Consider the following 19,759-nt stretch of genomic DNA (forward strand, 5'->3'; position numbering starts at 1 on the left):
GAAGTTGAGAGTTGTCCAAACCCAAGTTAGATTCACCTCACTGCAGAGCAATGCATAGCGACCCTCCGGGCTTTCTCAAAGCCTTGAGGATGGGCTCAATGGCAATAAAAACAAAGTATTGCCTAGAAAAAAAACACACACTAGGACAAGTGGAAAGCATTTGAAAGATGGCCTTGTGCTACACATTGATTTATTAAAAAAAAAATCCCTGGAACTTGTAGCACGAGAGCATACTCTAGTGGCAACTGAGCAAAGAAAGTGCTCGTGGTTTGTGCAGTGTCTTGATGGTGAGACGCCTCCCACCTTTCAGCGGGAGGTTTAGTCTCTCCTATCTCCTCCTGCTTCGTGCTCTGCGCTCAGCCCGACAGGAAATACCCAAGGCAGGCAGAGAAAATAAACAGGAACTTCTAAAGTAATTTAAAAACATAGCTTGAGAACATAACTCCCCAAAAAGGCTGTGTACTTAGAGAGTTGTCTTTTCACCAGGCTCTATTGCAGATTTTCTCCTGAGAGACAGTTTAGAGGAGGCAGGAGACAGGAAAAGGGAGAATAATACTTAAAGCAAATTCTGTTCACCCATGGCAGTGTCATTACAAACTTGAATGAGCACAGTTATTGCAAATAAATAAAAACAATAGACCAGAACCAGTTTTACATAAGAAAATACTGAAATACTGTTCAATTAGTCCTAAGCTTTAGTTAAACCTTTTCTTTTGCCCATCAGGTGATAAGGTTAATACAGAAAGCACTCAACTGCTGTACTTGTGTAACAACAGTCAGCATCCATTTAATGAACTTATGTGTATACACATTTAGCGAAGCTTCAATATTGTCAGCGCTGGGCTGGCGCAGAATTTTAATGGCAAAGTAGCCAGCCCGGTCTTCATCGTAAACAATATCCCCATGTAAGGAAAGCGTGTCCTCATGGGGACCATTAACAATACAAACAAGCACGGCTTCTATATTTAAACAAGAAGTTTGGCAGTATTTCCACTGACGATACATGCCTGCCTGCAAGGCACGACAAGGAAGATTACGCTACTTTCATTTGTTCATAAGTGGCTTGAATAAGCTGCATTTTATGACTTCTTGGGGTTTTGGTTTTTTTTTTTGAGGGGGGGAAGACCAGGCTCCTATCCCACATTTGCAGCAACGTGACCGTAGTAGCTAGACAAGGTGCAGAGGGAACTTCCAAGTGGAATAAAGTGGAATAAAAACACGCTTGGTCCAGCGAGCATCCCTCTGGCCCTGGTCATGGAGCTCTCGCTGCCCCATCCTGCAAGGGCACATGTTCAGTATTGCTGAAGTGAGCGGCCTCCAGCTGCACCCAGCCGGGCTGTGAGCGTGACCCAGGATGGGCCACCAAGGACGGGTTTGGATGCGGCTGGTCACCCAAAGCACGTGGGGACCTGTGTGCCTGGATACGCCGCAGAGGTGGCTCCTTGTGTTCACCCTGGCCACCTAAGGGACCGGGCTTCATGCGATTGCACTGTACGTCCGCTGTGATACCCCCAGTGCCTTGTGAACCCCTCAAAATTCAAAAGAAAGGTAAAGGTGTCCCAGATGTTTTTATAGTTACGGCCATTTCTTGCAGAGCTGGGCAGAGGGGAGATACCCAAATCAGTGTACGCAGTGGGAGGAAGGAGGAAGGCGGCTGTAACCGGGGCTGCTGGCCGGGCTATCCACACATCCTGGCCGCTAGCATCATGCTGGCTGTCGTCTGGCGTGGGGAAGGGGACCTAGGGGTGGTTGTGGTCGGAGGGCTGGGAGAATCTGGGGGCTCAGATCCATGGGAAAACAGGGTTGGTTCCACCACTCACAGGACAGCTTGTTCATTATTTCAAAAATCAGTTTCATTTTCTTCCCCAAATAAAAAAATAGACTGAACTAATTTCCCTGTGCAGATCTTGTTTCCCACGATTTTGCAACTTTGTAAGACAGGCTTTATTGCCTTGCAGAAGACCTCCAGTCCCTTCCTCCACTGGTCTCAGTGGCCTTCCAGCTGATTTTCTGACACACTGAGCAGTCACAGATCCCATTTGTCTCAGCTGGTTTTCCCAGAACTCTGACAATCAGCTCTATGTTTTCATACCTGATTTCCTTAAACTAATATTATTTATCCACATGCCTTACTGCAGACTCAGATCTGGTGTCTGATCTGCACAGTGACTCCACAAACGCATTCGAGACCATCTTCTCACGAGCGCGGCTAATGCACGACATGAGGGCCCCGTTCCTTTCATCCCTGGACTGCTGAATTACTCTGTGATTAGTATTTACAAGAAGGGAACACTTTTTACCACCGCAAAACACATTTAAATGCTTTTCATCCTTCCTTTAATTACAGGTGTAGGGCATCAATTGCCATCTTATGCCTTGGTGGCCAAACTCACAGCTTGGCCCGAGAAATGCCCAAACACAGTATGTAGCTGAAGACCTCCAACAGCAGACGGTACTTCAGGCGTCTCCAGTGGTTCAAACTCTTCTTTCTTCACCTACGTTCACAGTTCCAGTAAAACTCATCACATAACTCATTTAGGTAAGAAGTTTTCACGTTACATCCTGTCCTCTCTGTTTCATTCCTGTTTATTAAGCTGTGATTGGATTGTATCAGCTGAGGGTCATGCTCAGGGAATTTGAGCAAAGGGTGAGTGTCAAGCAGGACAAGAATTGCACCCTCCATAATCACTCTCCTTACCTGGGTTTACCAGTGCCTTCTTACCTGGGTCTGCCATGTCTTCACTGTGTTCTGGCATTGAACAAATCCCTGATGCTGCTACCGGTGGTTAAGCTACCACAGGTTGTCTTTTAATCTAGTTGGAAACTGATGGAGCTCCAGAGTCAGTTCAGAAATCTGTGTTCTCCCATAAGGTCGTTGTATTAGTCTCATTATGGTAAGGTTATAGTAGGAACCTTATCTCCTCCAAGCTATTCTGCAGAGATGAGGTTACTGGCCAGGACTGTGATTTGAGGATATATGGCCAAAATTAACTTGTGAAGATGCTGAACAACAGCAGGTAGTGTAGAACAGCAGGAGAGAAGGTGATCTAAGATGCACTTCAGCCAAGGACTCCCTTCTTTTCATCAGTAGACTGCTCCACAAAGAAGCCCATCGCCTCTGGAGGCATATAGCCCTGCCTGCTCCTACAATCGCAAGTTAGAGCTGCTGCAGCTTTGAACTCTGGGGAGACAATGCTGCTAAACCTTCAAGAGAAGGGACTTGCAAGGGACTCCCATTTTCCCCATATACAAGCAGCCCTGCTGATGTGAGGTCTGTTAGAGGTGTGTCAGCATGCAGGACATGCCATTTATGGGATAGTTTGTGTTATCTGGCGAGCTCTAATGTAATAAATCCAAATTTTGGAGGAGAGAGGGCTGGAGGGTTAGCCCATGGGCAGGATTTTTAGTTTGTTAGGCTGAGTGGACTGGTTTGCTTTTTTCCTAGCCCGACTAGGGGCAGATCTCTGGCTCAGCCCTCTTAGTCCTTGCTCCAGTGGGTGTCAGTCCTAGAGAAGGTATTTTTATTACACCGGTATTTTATTACACAATTAAAACACAATGATTTTTCTGTTACATTCTCAGTAATGGCTGAACCATTTAAGCATAAGTCTCCTGTAAAATTCAGAGTGGGACAGTGAGATTCTCCATAGCTTCAAAAAACAAGCTTTTGCCCAACCTCACCCATGTTTCCTTCGGTATGCTGGTGGCTGAGAGGAGTATGTCCGAGCTCAGCAGCTACATATCTGTGGGTGGCAGCAGCATCCCCACAGCTCAGACGGACCTCTGCCCTCTGTCCATGCTCTTCCAAGCAGAGCTCCTGAACATGCTCCATACACTCGTTTCAAGGTCTGTACAGGTCCTGCAGTTGTTCTCCGTAGAGGTCAGGAAGCACAAAAACAGAATCAAGATATTTTGGCTCCATCTCCATTTCCTGTAGAAGGCCAGGCTAGGAAACAGATTAAGTGGATTACATTAAATCCAGATTAAATCCTGGCGTATACCCAGACCCGACTTGCCCATTCACATTGCTCGTTGCTCAGTGCCCATATGGCCAGAGCATTGCATGAGCATTCCATGTTCAAGCTAGTTGCCTTGTGGAAGATGTTGTAGGAAGGACCCCAAATTCAATTTATGTGCTGGACTGCAGCTGTGGGACATCACCATGAGGAGACCATGGCCCAACAGTAGAAGACCAGAAGAGAGAAGCACACTCTGCCCAAGCCTTCTACATCACAAGTTAGGGCACAACTGAGGACATGTTAAAAGACAACCTGAACCCAGGTCTCCTCTCCTTGCGTGCCCCAAAGCTTGCTTCAAGCTCATATCTGAACATCAGCTGGTAACCTTATAGGATGGCCATAAGGTGATCTGGGGTATGGGCCCAGGTTCAAATACAACCTAGATCTCCCTCACAGGTGCTGTCAGAGCTTTTCCTGCGGAGGCTGAAGCAGAAGGACGCACCAGTTTCTGTATGTCAGGATCTCAAGAGTTAGAAAACACCAGCACAAAACTTCAGTATGCCCCTCTAGGGCATGAGTGTTACAACAGCCTTTACCCAAATGCCTGTGGCTGGATTTTGTTATTTTTTTTTCCACAGGTCATGCTTCACTTGATGCCTAGAACGGATGGTGAATTGGAAATAAATCAGGGAACATTTTCATAACCAAAAAGAGCTGATGAAGATGCTGGAGGCTCTAAGGTGGCTGAGATGAGGGGCTGCAGAGTGTGCAAATGAAAGGGGGGGGGGGGCAAAGGCAGAGTCCCAGTAAATTGTCATGTGAATGAGCCTTCCCAGGGAGGGAAGTGGGACAGTTGGACTGGTCCCATTAAGACAGAAAACTTCCAATCTTGCATTGCCTAATCTCAGGTTTGTGGTAGAGTGATCTTGCCCTGAGCATCTTTTTAACACCAAGTAGCTGTTGACCATCACATGAAAACGACATTTAACATAAAGCAAGAGGCCAAGGTCTTTGCAGAATATAATGATGTTTCCTAAAACTGTTATTTCAAGGGTGGATAAAAAGAAATGATATGTACGTAGGGCAGTTCTTGAGACCTTCAAAACCTTCATGTTACGTTAACTGAAGGGGAACAGCTTCTACAGTCTCCTCCTCCCCTCTTGCATCTAAGAGCCCAGGACAGGTGACTACAGTGTTACGTGGTCAGCAGTCACTACAAAGTCTGCTTTTATGTTAATGCGCCTGATGTTGCCGCCGCTTATAATTTAGAAGCCTCAGACTTCTCCTCCTCTGCTTTCTGTGGCCTGGTATTTTCAGGCTCCTCAAAAGTGAGAATGAGAAAAATGCATCTAATTTTTCAAAAGGCAGAACTGCTGGTGCAGAAAATAGCTAAGTGCTAGGGACTGAGCTCTGCTTCTGCCTTCATTGGGATAAATCCAGCATCCCTCACTGCCTTCAGCTGATTTACTCCCCATTTGGTGTAACCGAAAGCAGAATTTGCCTCTTGCTGTTTTTCGATGGCATTAAGGCCTTTAAAGAAAATCCTCCAAAAAGATTTAGGCGCAAACAAAATCTCCTGCTTCCCACAAATCTGTCTGAACTTACACTGTGAAAGGAAACACAGAGGAACTGAAGCCTCTTGCAGGGGACGGCGGACTCTCTAGCAGGGTCAGCTGTGCATATATTTACACATGATATTAGCAGGAAAAAAGACAAAATGGGTGCATCGTGACCCAAGGTGGTCCAAATGTTCTGCGCTATCATTACTGCTGGGGTCAAAGGCATTGCCAGTTGGTGACTTGATAAGCATGATGAGCTAACGAGCGACAGCTTAATCAGCACAGATAATTCTTCTGCAATATATGAGATAATTACACCCTTTTCTCTGATTTTTAGGAACCTTGTGGATTTTTTCACTCATAAATATGAGGTAATGCCATACAGCTTGACCTTCCCAAACAAATCTTTTGCAGAAAGCAGTGTAATATCCACCGGTTGTTCATGAATATAGCTATCAGCTTATCTAGGCTGGTTTTTTGTCCACTGCAGCTGACCGACTGCAAAGATCACCAGGGAAACTGCAAGAAAAACCTTTAAAATTCATTTAATTTTTGTACACATGGATAAAACCCATCAGGTTCCGACTTTAGGGAGTCGCTCCTGTTATCTTCTGGGAGACACCAAGGGCAGGATGGAGGCATCTGTGGGGTCTCCTATTTCATCTTCCCAGGAAGGACCCAGCTCCGCAGCACTTCTGGGGAAGAAAGCTCTCCACTAAACACCGTAAGCTTTGCATAACCCATTCCTTCATCTGGCACTTCCTTCCCCTGCCCTGGCCAAAATCACACCTCAAGAGGCTGCCAGTAAGGCCCCCCGAAATAGCCGTTCTGCCTAGAGGCTGGAGACAAAGAGACGCCGTTCAGACAGCCCCTCGGTGTTAAAAAAAGCCGTAGCAGAGCGGGAGGAAGGCAGGACAGTCTGCGGACTCCAGGGTGGCCACCTTGAACTGCCACATTAGTCCTGCACTCCAGACAAGATGTGTCAGAAGTCCAGATTGGAGGGTGGGGGATATCCTGTCTCCCACCTCCTTTGGCTCGCTTGAATTTCTCCTGTCTTGGGCCGGCTGGAATTAAAATAAAGAGTCAGGACCACGCACTGCCAAATTCCCTCGGTTGCAGTCAAATAGGAACGGCTGCCCATCTCCGCCCCTCGCTCATTTGTTTGTGCCTGTAATAACTGGATTTCCCAGCTGGTCTCCCAGCCCAGGACCTGCTTAACTCCAGTGAGCAAACACGAGTAGGGGAATTCGGTCCAAGCAGGCAGGTGCAGTGGCTGGATAGCTTGTGGATTTCCCTTCTGCCGCGAAACAACAGTTACTGCACATATGTTGCAAAGATAAGCATTGTTTGCCATCAGTAGAGGAAAAAGCCAGAGGCTCACCGCAATTTGGGAGTCTTGCTGTCAAAGAGATGTGAGAGCGAAAGGTGCGTGTGAAAATAAGGGAGGATGCTCTCTCAGCAGCCGAGGAATAAAAGACGAAGCATTTTGGCTTCGGCTTCTTGCAAACAGGGAGCGCATCTGCCCCGAAGATAGCGGGTGTGGAGTTACATCTGTGTCCAGCACTGATGGGAGCATTTCTGGAGTGTTAGGCTCAGGTTAGGCTTCCCAAGGAGACTTGTTAAAACATAGGAGAGGTCTAAAAATTGCTGTAAGCACCGGTAGGGGTGCAAAAAAACCCTTCGCAGTTCCATTTAGCGATCTACAGCTTAGCAGAGAGGAGGGCAGGCCGTAACTTGACCGTGATCTCTAAGTACCCCATGAGGAGAAGATTTCTGACACTGGAAGGCTGATTAATTGAGCGGACAAAGGCAAAGTGAGCCTGAAGTGCCAAAAGCTGCAATTAGATAAACTACACCTAGAAATAAGGTGAGTGGTCCTGAGTGAAGGGAATTAAACGCTGGAGAAATTTGCCTGGGATGGCAGGTCCTAGTTCACTCCTCTGTGCGGTGATGGCCACACACACCACTTTCTCCTCTTGATGTTCCCTGTTTCTTTTCTAGCTCCCTTTTGTCTTTTCCAGCTCCCTTTTGTCTTTTCCAGGGGATGCAGGGGATGTTAGGTCTTGAGATGACTGAAATGTCCCTCAAACCATGGATGGAGATAGAGACAATAACAAACAGCCCAACAGAAGGTCGAGGCCAGCGGGGTTCAGTGTTTACCCGCCGGGATACCCCAGTTCCCAGACCAGCCAGGAAGACTTGGCTTTCCACTAAAGCTTTTGCTTTAGGGATGGAGACTCCAGATTTCTTCCCCTGTCCCACGCAATGTTTCTGAGTGACTAAGACAGGCAGAGTGGTCCAGCCCCATATATAACAGATGATCTATACATCCACCAGTGGCCCTGGCCTTATTCCACCCCGTAAAGCAGCATCCGCTCCTGAGGTCCATGGAGCTCCAGGAGGCCAAGGCTAGGAGGAGAATAAGACCTCCTGTTTCTAACAGCCTCTAATCCCTGTCCTCCATAATCAGTTTTAAAATGGCCATCAAATCTTCCCTCTGCCTCTAATTGAAAAAGTGATGTCAGCAGTAATCTGCTGCCCCAATTTATCTCCATATATTTGGGCAGTTTGGGCTAATGCATTGTTTCATAAACATATGTTTAACGCAGCCGTGCGCGCGCACACACAAAGAGAAAGCTCCGAACGCGCTGCACTAGTTACGGAGACTAATGCCTTAAATATTATTTTTAATACTAATGTCAGATTATTAAAAACATAATCCATTCTCCTGATTGGACCTAATGTAAGCAGGAGGATAAGAGGGCTTCTATCCATGCATTAACACATTTCATGGAGTGTAAAGCCACTTTCTTCCTCTTAAAACATAAGGTCAGGAACTAATAGAATCTGTACTTCAAGTGGGTTTTTTTTAAAACATATTACATAGAAAGTTTAGTGAAAGTTAATCTGTCGATAGTTGTCAGCTGGAGCTGTGTGGGTAAACAAGAAATAAATGTAATTCACATGCAATTTTTTCCTGTTAAAAACCTATCTGTGCACTTTCAAACATTTATGTTTAAATAGAACAGAGACCAGCACTAAGAAGCACTCAGCCCAAAGCAGCTTTATGTAAATGTGTCGTAAGGGACTAAAATAAAGTAAGCTACCCAAATCTCCCAAAGATAAAGGGAGAAGGGCTCTGACCCCGTGTGAATTCTCCCCTCATCCCCACCACGTGCTGTTCCTGGGCTTCATTCCCTTTCCCCCTTCTCATGCACCTCTCCATGGCAGTGTTCCCCGTCTCCCTCCGGGCTCCCCCACACATCTGCTTCGTGCCTGGCCAGCGCTGGGGCTCGGGGATGGTTTGGCAGTGGCGGGGCAGCGTTCTTGGCACCCCGGTCCCGACCAGCGGGTCTGTCACCTCTCCGTCACGCTCAGCCTCTGCCAGCCTCCTCCTTGCCAACCGCAGGACCTCCTCAGCCACACATCCCCACTGTGGTGGGCTGGGTTGTTTCCAAAACCAGCCCCCTTCTCCCATTTCCTTTGCCCAACCTCTAGAGAGCGATTTGGAAAGCCCAAACTGGGCGCCGAAGGAAAGGCAATAACCGCAAAGGGCTGGTTTTTGCACAGGACCCACAAATTTGGCAAAACCATAATTTTTAAGCAGCCTCAGCTCTCCGGCGTTGGCGGAGGCCAGACGGCTGACCCTGCTGCAACTCATGTAATTGCTTATCTGGGGGGTTGGGGGGGGCTGGCAGGCGATTCAGAAAGCAGGCTTTGGAGTGCAGAGCTGGGGTGACCGTCCTCCCCAGGGGAAGGCACGCAGCCAGCTGCCCGGCTCTGCCTCCTCCTTGCTCCAACAGTGCATCTTCTGGGCTGCTCCACCACCACCCTGTTTAAAACAGGACCCATTTGGTCCCCCTAAAATGGAACTTAGAGTCGCTGCGGGGGGTGCCGGCTGCCAAGGGAGGGAGACGAGAGGGCAGCGGGAGAAGCAGGAGGTGGAAGCTTGCGCTGGCAGGCGCCGGGACTTGGCCCCCGTGCTCCCAGCCACATGCCAGAGATTTAAGCTTCATAAACAGGCTCCAGCCACCAGAAAGAGATTGATGACATATGGATTTCATACATTCAGCAAATGAAAGAAAAGCTCTCTACGGCTGCATGGGATTAGCAGAATTTATGTGCTGTTCCTTATAGCAAGGGTCCTGAAGGAGGGCTGCATCGCTGAGATGCCGGCAAGGGTGTGCGTTCAAATCTTCGCACCATCACTACAAGTCACTTAGGGTCATACTTATCTCGATGGCATTGAAGAGGGCTGACACCCTCCGAGAGCTGGGCAGGAGGCATAGGGAGGGCATTGCATGGCTGGAGCCACCCACAGGAAAGCAATAGGGATGGGGACCTGGAGGGAATTCAGGTCCAAGTGGGTCCAGACCCTCCCTTTAATAGAGACAAGCAATTCCCCTCCTTGTCTGTCTTTCCAGTGGCACACGTTGCGACCGGTCTTTCAGGCAGGTGCCCAAAGGTAGCTGGTATGTGGCACAGGTCCCTGACCGCAGCGCGGGGATGCTGGCAGCATGGGGGCTATGTGGTGCTACGTTCATGGCCACGTGGCCTCTTCTCAGTTGCCAAAATGAAGGTGGTGCCTGGTGAGGAAAGGCAAGGTGTTTGCTTGTGTGGCTGCAAGCCGTGCGGGGACTCAGGGGATTCGGGGGGTCTCCCTGGCTCTCTCTTTTTTAGGATCCTGCTGTCCCATCCCACACAAAAGCACAGGGAGGTGGCTCGCCATGTGCAGGGATGGGGTGAGAAGCTGTGTGGCTGCAGCAAAAGGGATGGAGGTCCACCCAGGCTGGCACAGCCTGCTTCATTCAGGGCTTAAATACGCTGTGTAGAGCCTAGAGGAGAAATAGCGGCGCAGAATATTGGAGGAAGGGACAGAGAGGTAAGAATAAGTCAAAATTTTGGCTTTTGCCCAGTTCCAGGGAAGTGTGGAACAAAGCGATTTGGCATTTCCTACCCTGTCATACAATTTAGGGCAATGTTTGCTGGTATGGAAGTAACTTGCTGATGCTGCTTTCAGCCCAACAGCCTTGGGCTGCTACAAGTCCTTCAGCCAACTAGTATAGTACCACCAAAATCAAGCGGCAGGACCTTTCACTCAAGCGGTTCGGTTTCCAGAAAAAAACCTTTTACCTTCAGATATCCTCAGGACACGACTGTTAACCCTGTCAAACATCATGCACCAGTTCATGAGCAAAGTCACTAAAGAAGGAAAAAAAAAAAGTAAAAGAAAAAGCTAGGATGCTGGTTAGTGAGCCCCAGCCATTGCGTGGCTATGTTATTTTGGTAAAACAGTAAGACAACGCTTTGAAACAAGTGAAAATTGGTTTGTGAGTCTGATGATGGTACAGAGCAGGAGGGAGCTGCTATCTAAACCCCTTATGTGGCTTGCGTCCTTAGCAGAAGCTGAGCACGCCTTGGGGGATCAAAAATCCCTACAAATGGGAATTCCTTGGCCATCTATTAGGCTATGATTTTGTCATGGCAGCCACAGGAGCCATGAATTTGAATTAACTCCATGAAATCTTAACAAATGGATGGAGAAATACCTCTAATTCGGCAGATTCTTTCTTTCATTTCCAAAAGATGGTGTTGTGCCATGAGCCGATGGCAGTTCAAATCAGAGGAGGTATCACTCAGCAGGGAATTAGCTCTTGTAGCTGTGCCTGTGTCCAAGACGCGCAGCCGAGTGGGGATGTGGAAGGAGTGGGGGAACCTGACCAAGGTCAGAATGAGACGTGGAAAATTTGAGCAAGAGCCCACCTTGGGCAGAGCAGCGTTTCGGCAATAGCAGATCAGTGACGGTGCTGGCTCTTAACACCAGTTAAAGAGAAAATAGAAATTGGAGCTCACGAAGGGGCAGTGGCTGGCCTGGCATTGCCAGCTGGGCAATATCACTGGTCACACCGGCGTGTGCTTTTCTGTATTTGTAAATTTACCACATTTGGCCAAATTCAGAGACTTCATGGGTGCAATTTCCAATTAAATACATGAAACCCTCTTGAACCTTGGTGCCACTGAAGCGATGGCATTCCCGCTGTGGCCGCTGCCCTCCCAGACGTCGGTCGGTAACCACCAGCTGTGCTCTGGTGAGACCGTGATGGCTTGAACTCGGAGACGGCAGCTCCAGCTCAGGGTCACACCTCCACCAGCTTCTCGGCGGAGTAAATTAGCACCTCCTCACGCTGTTAGGGAAAGATGTAGCTGGCTGTCTGTGCGTGTGTGTGTGGCTCGGGCAGGTGTTCATGGCAGATATTTTACCGTTTAAAAGCACCTTTAAGCCAAGTGCCTCCTTTGGTATCATTCCAGGGACTTTCCCCCCTCCTCTTACCTCCTCCATGACATAAGAGAAAATTTACTGCTCTGAACCTGTAGTCACATCATCTGCTGGAAACTCCCTTCTTCTTTACATTTAAGTGTCTCTTAAGCAGCGTCACCAGTGTGGCAAGCAACTGTGGGTTTCATTTTCAGCTTGCCTCTCTTTTGGGATTCCTGGCACCAGAGACAACGTCACAACCTCTGTGTCCCCCTAATCCTTCAGCAAGATCTCCCCTATTCCCACACAGCCCAAATGGAGTGATGATTTCCCTTAGGAGAGCAGGATAAGGGCAGACGACAGCTTTATGTCTCATATTTGTTTCAGCAAGAGCTTCACAGCAAAGGCATGAAGCGGGGGCACGGTGGGACTTGTCATCCTCGCAATAGAGCATCCCATCCCTAGGCGGGCAGAGCGGGGCTAGGCTGGTGGTGAGATGCCCCGAAGGAACATATTGCCCATCTGAAGGGAAAGTAAGGGGTTAAATAATGATGGATAAAACCATGCATGGCTCCTGGGCAGCCAACAGCACAGGAGTGGGTGTGCAGAAGGGAAACCTCAACACTTGGCCTTTCTGGGAAGACCAGCAACAGCTTGGCCATGTTTGAGCCCTTTAATCCACACCACTTTAATTTACAGGCCATAGAGAGGAATTGATTAAAATATGTTTTCATTGGAATGCAGGTAAGTGCATTGAAATATTACCCTCTTACTCAAGGACCAGCTCTTGAATTCCTCATTTAGTTTGTGTTTAGCCTTTCTTTGCTTGCCTCTGGTTCGGTTTGGCTTCCTGGCTGCTGCATCGATGAATGTGTATAATCCCGTAAAGACTTGGCTAAAGCATTAGTCAGAGTAGCCTGATGGAAACTGTGACTTATAGATGAATGACCTACAGGAGGCCAAGGTGGTGGCACAGGGCAAACTGCCCCACAAGTGGCCATTGAGGGATGGGGAGGAAGGGAGATCCCTCTGCTGAGGGCAGGGTGACCCCATGCCCTGTGCAAGGAGGTGGGTGTAGGATAATACATCTTTGTTTTGAGCTCCATCTAAAAGGAGAGTCAGGAACCGTGTAAGCCTTGTACTGACCCAGCAGGGTCTGCGTGTCCTTGTGCAGGAGAAGACGTGTTAACGCCTTGTCCCGTGGATCAGTAGTGAGCCAGGACCAGGTCCTGTAAACAGGGAGGCTGGCTACGTTGCTGCCATCCCGCCGAGCCTGCACTTGGTATTTAGGAGGCAAGACTTGCACTGGGCTCTCTGGACAGTACATTCACCAGCCTCTGAGGTGGCACCACTGGGACCTGCCACAGAGGCAGCCCCGTGGCCACACTGTACCTCCCAGGAGTGTGGCAGTGGCCCCAACCGCTGCGTTGTCCCCAGGGCCAATTCATCCTTCGCTTGTGGTCCTTCAGAAGTGTCCTCACCACGTTGCTCTCCTTCCATGACCATGGCTAGATCCTACTAGCTTTCATGACCCAACTCTCTAACTTACCTTTCTTGCTTGGAAGGTCTTCCCCATCTGCCCCTGCCATGGTACAAGTGAAAAGAAGAGAAGCCCAGACACTACCCATGAGAGGAGGCAATTTTGGAAGGCTGTCAGGTGGGGCAGAAGGTGGACATTGCATTAAGGAGTGGTCTGCGTGACCATTACACAACCAAATTGTGGCAACTTGTTTGCACATGGCATAGGGAAGGAAGCAGCTCGTTTATCAAGCATGGGAGCAGCACGCTGGACCATACGAGGCAAAGAGGCTAAAAATCACCTGAAAACACAAGCAGCTGAAGTTTAAAACATTAACAAATTTGGCAGTGTCTCCTGTTTAGCAGATCAATGAGTATTGAAACAAAATGGGGCCAGAAGCTAATTATGTGGAAATACCTCTATTTGCACATTTCACTGGAAGGCAAAGCGGAGAGTATAACTAATATATCTCCACAAATGACAGGAATATTAAGTTTTCTGTCATTTTGCTACCACGGCTACCTTTCTCAGCATGCATTCTGTCCTAGTTCCTATTAAGGTGAGAGCAGAATCAAACTCATTAATTGTCTGCATTTTAGATATGATAAGAATTTAGTGGTTGGTGTTAATTAAACTACAAAACAACTCCTCTTGCTGCGGTGTGCATTCCAAGTTGGAGCAATTAATTCACTCACTTAAACTGATCAAGATTTAATTACCATCACTCTGTGCAATTACTCCATAATTAAAGTAATTTGGTTCATTCCACTCGCTGACAGTGTCATTGAACAGCCATTCATACTACCAAAAGAAGTGATAATTAACTTAAAGAACAGCTCAAGGCAGCTTTACACAGACTTTTAGTTATTCCTAAATATACCTATACGGGAGAAAGAAGTCTATCGCACAATACAGGTGCTTCCCTAGTAAAGGGTTTCAGATATTTTGTGTTCATTTTTTTTCAGCCAGCACACTGTAGCAGACCCAATTTTGGGTGAGGCTCTGTAGTTGTCAGCAGACAACATGCCGTTTTGTAGAGGCAAGCACAATAAAACCTGGATCCCTCCAGCAGTACAGACGTTCCCTGCCTGTTCCTGGAGACTCCTCATTAGGAAAGAAACAAAATCCTCAATAAAAAGCTCCCTCCACCCAGATAACGTTGCCGGCTCTTAGATCTTTTCAAGTATCTCATGAGAGAGCAAGTCCCCGATCGCTGGGACCAAGGGAAGGCAGAGGAGTCTCAGGGTTTTTAATGATCGGTGTTCTTAGTCCTCAAGTTTGTTAACAAGAGCTTGAAAGCTTGATGTAAACGTACTCCAAAAACTGAGACAAGTGAAGACAAGTTACAAAGCACGTGACTCTGAAGTTAATCTCATATTTGGAGAGTGGTGGAATCTGGCTCAAGAGTTTTTTTTAACTTGGAGGGTTGGAGACACTACAAATAAAACCTGATGGCCTTAGAGCTCACCAAGAGCATCTCCAGGAGACCTGACCTACTGCTGTTACCCTCCGTCAGCCCACCTGCTTCCCCCTTCGCTCTCTGCAGCATCTTCACCTCCCATGGGGTGTCAGTACCTACAGCAGCTACAGGCACAGGCTATCCGGGTGCTTCACCGGCTGCCCTTGGTCCTGTCGCAGGAACGTTGCTGGTGGCCACAAGGGCTAAATCAGTTACTCAACGTATTTTCAATGGGAACTACAGCAGACGCCTGCTTTACCTTGTGCAAGGCACTGAACTTAGAACAAATGCAAGGCCAGAGCACTCAGGAGTATTTTTGTATATCCCAATGTCACGTTTAAAACAATGTCTTGGTGTTCTGGCACATCTATTCACAACTCAGTTTTGTGCTTATTTTATTCTAGAAAATGATTTTGCTGGTAGAATTATTCCTCAAGAATTGGACATGAATATTGCTGCCTGTTTTCAGAGAGGGTGTTTGTACTCACAAGTACAAAGCTGGTACCAGAAACGTCTGTGCTGAGCCACCTTCTAAGAGGTCAGACTTATTAGACCAGTCTAATCTTTCCCCAGTAACCTTGTAAAATGCCCATGATGCCAAGCTCTCTGCAGGACGGGCAGAGAAAGAGGCAGCCATACCCATCTGTCCTTACTTTTGAAGGATGCTGAGGCTGGAGTGGTAAAGAAGACCTTCAACAGATTGTCCACCCATTGCAAAGTTCAGCCCTCTCAGCCCACACACAGCAATTCGAAACATGACCTGTCACAACCATTTGGACATGAAGTATGCAGTATTTGTGCTGGATTTTTTTTCCTCACCGCAAAAGTGGTGTTAATCTAGAGGATCATCTCAAACAAGTGGAAGAAGCACACGCTAGCTCTCCAGGGAGCCGTTCATGAGTATCAGATCAATTGCTGGTATCAGCCTTTGCCAGGATCTCTGCTGTCTCCATCCAGGCAGACACACAGGATAGATGTCACTTAATCTGAGCTATCTCAAAATTAGTGGTCCAGTTTTTGTTAGAAGTACAGATTCCCTCTTCTGGAAGGAGAGAAACACCTCTGGAGAGCAGCTCCTGCCGTTCTGAGAGGGGCTTAAGGTGGCCGGGATGTGTCGTCTCCTTGCAGAGCCCATCTTTCCTCACCAGCATCATGAGGAAGCCAGGCAAGCTCGAGCTGACCAAGATGAATCCACCCCACGCTTTGACAGGACCATCTGTCCATGCTCAGCCTCATCCTACAGCAAACACAACATCCTCGGTTTTCTTCTTATACGGACACCTCATGGGTGCCCTTCACTGGGTGCAGAGATGGGTGTTGAGGTGAACAGTGGTGGTGGCACTATGAGATGTACAATCTTCCCTCGTAGCCTGCACAACATCCTCCTGGAGCACCCTGTTCCTGGCAGGGGACCTCAAGTGTGTGCATAACCTGCTCCAAGAGCACAAGGCACAGGGAGCAGCATCAGGTTTGAAGATCTTTCTTGTGAGAGGAGATGAAAGGAGATGGACTTACACAGACCGGCAAAAAAACCCATCAGGGTTCTAAGATTGCCTCTAAACCCAGGTAAACATTAGATGTCCTTGATCTGATGGACAGCGTGGACCCCAAACACACTGGATTCAACTGATCATGAGTCAGCCTGGAAAAATGAAGTTTTCTAATTGTCAGAGCTGGCTGATTCTCGTCAGAGCAGTGGGAGGAAAACAAGGTGGTTTAAGCAGAAGGTGAGCAGCTAATAAAGGGGATTATGGTCCCTGGCTCCATGTGGCAGCAGGTCCCGCATGGTCCTGCAGCCCTGCAGCCCACTTTGAAGGTGGTGGGGGCCCTGCAACTCCTCTCTTGGCGCTTTTCCATCAGCCGTTAAAGCTGCAATTCTCAGCAATGCGAGACCTCCTCAGAAAGCTGAGCTGTGCCATGAATTATTCCTACACCTGCACCATCTATAAAGCAGAGCCTTTTGGTTGGGCTCCCAAGTGCTTGTTAGCCTTCTGTGACTCAGCAGTGGCTAAGTTAATGTCAGCTCTACCCAGGGGAAAGTCTTCAATATTTCTTTTTACTTAAAAAGAAAGAAAAGAATCCCAAACATTATTTTTAAGCTCCTAGAAGAGCATTACAAAAGAATGAAGAGGGAGAAAAAAGAGACTATGTGAAGATTGCTTACCAGAGTCCTTTTACAATAGTCAGCCACACAACAGAAATAGGTGGACATTAATTCATGCTAACCTTGCACACCTAAATACCATTAATTCATCAAAACTAATAACATTAATTCCTTCAAAAATGAGATTAAAGACAGGCACCCCTTGCAGTCATAATCTGTGGCTGATGACACTAAAATGAAACCTCCAGTATACAAAGCTACCAGCAGAGCTTGCAGAATCTCATAAATTGCAGCTGGCAATACAGCTGGCAATAAATCCTCGAGACAATATAGATTATTTTCCAGGGAGCGGGCGTTTGCACGCCAAACACCAGGCAAAAAGGAAAGCAAAGCCGTATAACTTCTCTCCCAACACAGGAGTTGTCAGAGAAGCATGATGCCGCTCGGACCAATGCTTACCTAAATCTGTCAGGTCAGAGCAGGATTTAGGACACAAGTCATGGGAACCACATTTGTTTTCAATTTGCAAACCCAACTAGAAGAAACAAAGCATAACTCAGAGCTGGAGGTGCCCTGATCTTCTGGTAATGGGTACGTGACTTTGGGTACACCACCGACCCTTGCTGGTGGATATTTGAAGAGCTCGAAAAGGTCTTTAGCAGGACCTGCTGATGCCTCTGATGGGTGCTGAGATGGCATTAGGGTGAATAAGGACTCAGCTATACATTGCTTTCTCTCCGGGGCTGCATCCAAAGGCAGCTGTAAGTCAGCTAAAAGCTTTCCTTTTGATTTCAGTGGGTTTGGGCCATTGGCCTGGTGGTGGATTGCGAAGTGGCACACTCTAAGGGCAGGCTTGGGTGGTGATGGGGGAGAAGTATTCGATGAGGTTAGCACAACTCCTCTGTCTCAAAGCAAATGGAAATCTGCGAGTTCAGCTCCCGTACTCAGGGTCAGAGCTAGCACCAGGATTTGCATCTATCTGCTCACTCTCCATGTCTTGTCCTCTGCCTCACCCTGTCCCCAGAAGCACGGAGGAACGAGCGTGCTCCGCAGCCAGCTGCCGTGTCCTGCCTGTCCCTTCCTCCCTCCTTTGCTTACTCCTTGGTGGAGACGTCCCTTTGTGCTTGTCAAGAGAAGTGCTGACCAGGGCTTAATGTGGACTTTGGTGATGGGAGAGCCCCTCACTTGCTCCTGAAACATCCTTTTACTACTTTTACTACTCATATTTCAAATGCACGTATCTGATCCCAGTGCCTGGCTGAGCATCACCGGGGTCCGGTTTAGCTTGGGTCTCTGGTGTGACCCTGCCACTGAGGTCTGTCACACATCCTTTCTGTTCTCTCTGTTGTACCCATCGCATTTTTCTTTTCTTCCAGACTCGGGCAGAGGGTTTCACCTGAATCCAGCAGGATGGGCTGCTAGACCACAGCCTTTGACCCAGGGCTGCATTCGCCTGTGACGGCAATGGGGACCACTGCCCGAAGGGGGACCCTGACAGTCAGCATGTGCCATGTCCAGCACACCTCCGGGTGCCGGACCCACAGCCGTGTGCTACCTACAACTGCGTCTGCGCTGGTCTAGGACTTTCACTGACTCCACTTGGAGATTACAGAGGTGTGGGCAGGCCTGGGAGGGCGTTCACAAATTTGCAAATTCACAAATTTCTATATATTGCGCTCAGAGGTCTCCAGGCTACGGATCATGGCCAGGTTGAGAGCAAGATCACCTACTACTGCTGGTGGCCACAGAGACCCAGAGATGTTTGCAGGAGGCAGTGGGATGCTGCTTGCACCACCGGCTTGTCCGGCAGCACTACCCAGGGCTTGTGAAGGACGGCGGCTGGTACCGCCGACCCTTTGAGGCAGCGCCGATACATCCAAACCACCGGAGGTATTATTTCAGATTAAGCCCAGACTAAGCCCATTTAATTTTAACTCAGATTAAGCCCCTATTTAGAACCTGGCCCTGTTTCCGATGCAGCTGGGCTAACCCCCCCGAGGGGCTGTGAATCACCACGGCCGGGTGTTGGGTACCACCCAGCCCCTCCCTCCCGTCCTCTTAACACAGACCAGTTAAAACATTGAGTTACTAAAATAAGGCTTGGCTTGTGAAAACTCATTTAAGAGTAGAGCCAGACATGGCTTTTGGGATGGGGTTTAATGCTTCGTGGCTTCAGGAGGGACCCCTGCCGAAAGTCCACGGGGGCTTTCGGCAGATGCGAGCACTAAGGAGCTGCGCCGGTTTAATCTCTAAATAACGATGGAAGTGCAAGTGTGTGTATTACTCCAAATGAATGTATCACCCACACATGCTACGCTCTCTGCATATTTAATTACACAGCACTTTCTCCTGCCCTGCTTTTTTAAGAAATACTCCGCAGTCCATCGGTGCCTTTCAAAGAATAACTGATTTCAATGACATTTAGGGAAAGAAGAGTTTTGGACCCGTTCAGACTAGCTGGAAAACAGCAGTGGGGAGAACATAATCAATCTAGCATCTCACTCATTTTTTATTGTTATTTGTGTTACCGGGGCATCCGAAAGATCCAAGTCCAGACCGGACCGGGCTGCGCGAGGAGATTACACCACCCCCAAGACAAGAAAAAAATCTCTGTTTCTGAGATGTAACAGTGAAGTGCAGCACGCGAGGGACGCGTATGAGTGTGCACAGTGAAAGAACAAGACGCTTTGTCTTTGACTGAGAGCTACAAGTCTTCAGGGTTTCTTAAAAACCAGGTGCCACAGCAAAGGCAGGCTTTGCAGCGCTTGTTTTTTTATTTGATAGATTTCTGGAGTAGCTCTTATTCTAGCTTGCCCAGCACGGCCTGCATCCTAACCCTGCGTTGGGCTGTGATATTAGGCCACTGTGCGGTGTGTTTTCACTTCCCATTGACTGGTTGTGTA

General features: G+C 48.1%; 1 long non-coding RNA gene across 1 annotated transcript; it reads left to right on the top strand.

The window, feature by feature from the left end:
* Window positions 1–548: 548 nt before the first annotated feature.
* LOC142410764 (uncharacterized) lies at window positions 549–18,462 on the top strand. The gene is made up of 3 exons (XR_012776030.1): window positions 549–1,548; window positions 2,348–2,539; window positions 18,233–18,462. It is a non-coding gene; the product is annotated as an uncharacterized LOC142410764 (long non-coding RNA).
* Window positions 18,463–19,759: the final 1,297 nt, after the last annotated feature.

The sequence above is a fragment of the Mycteria americana genome, chromosome 5 (assembly GCF_035582795.1).
Source record: "Mycteria americana isolate JAX WOST 10 ecotype Jacksonville Zoo and Gardens chromosome 5, USCA_MyAme_1.0, whole genome shotgun sequence".
NCBI classification, from domain to species: domain Eukaryota; kingdom Metazoa; phylum Chordata; class Aves; order Ciconiiformes; family Ciconiidae; genus Mycteria; species Mycteria americana.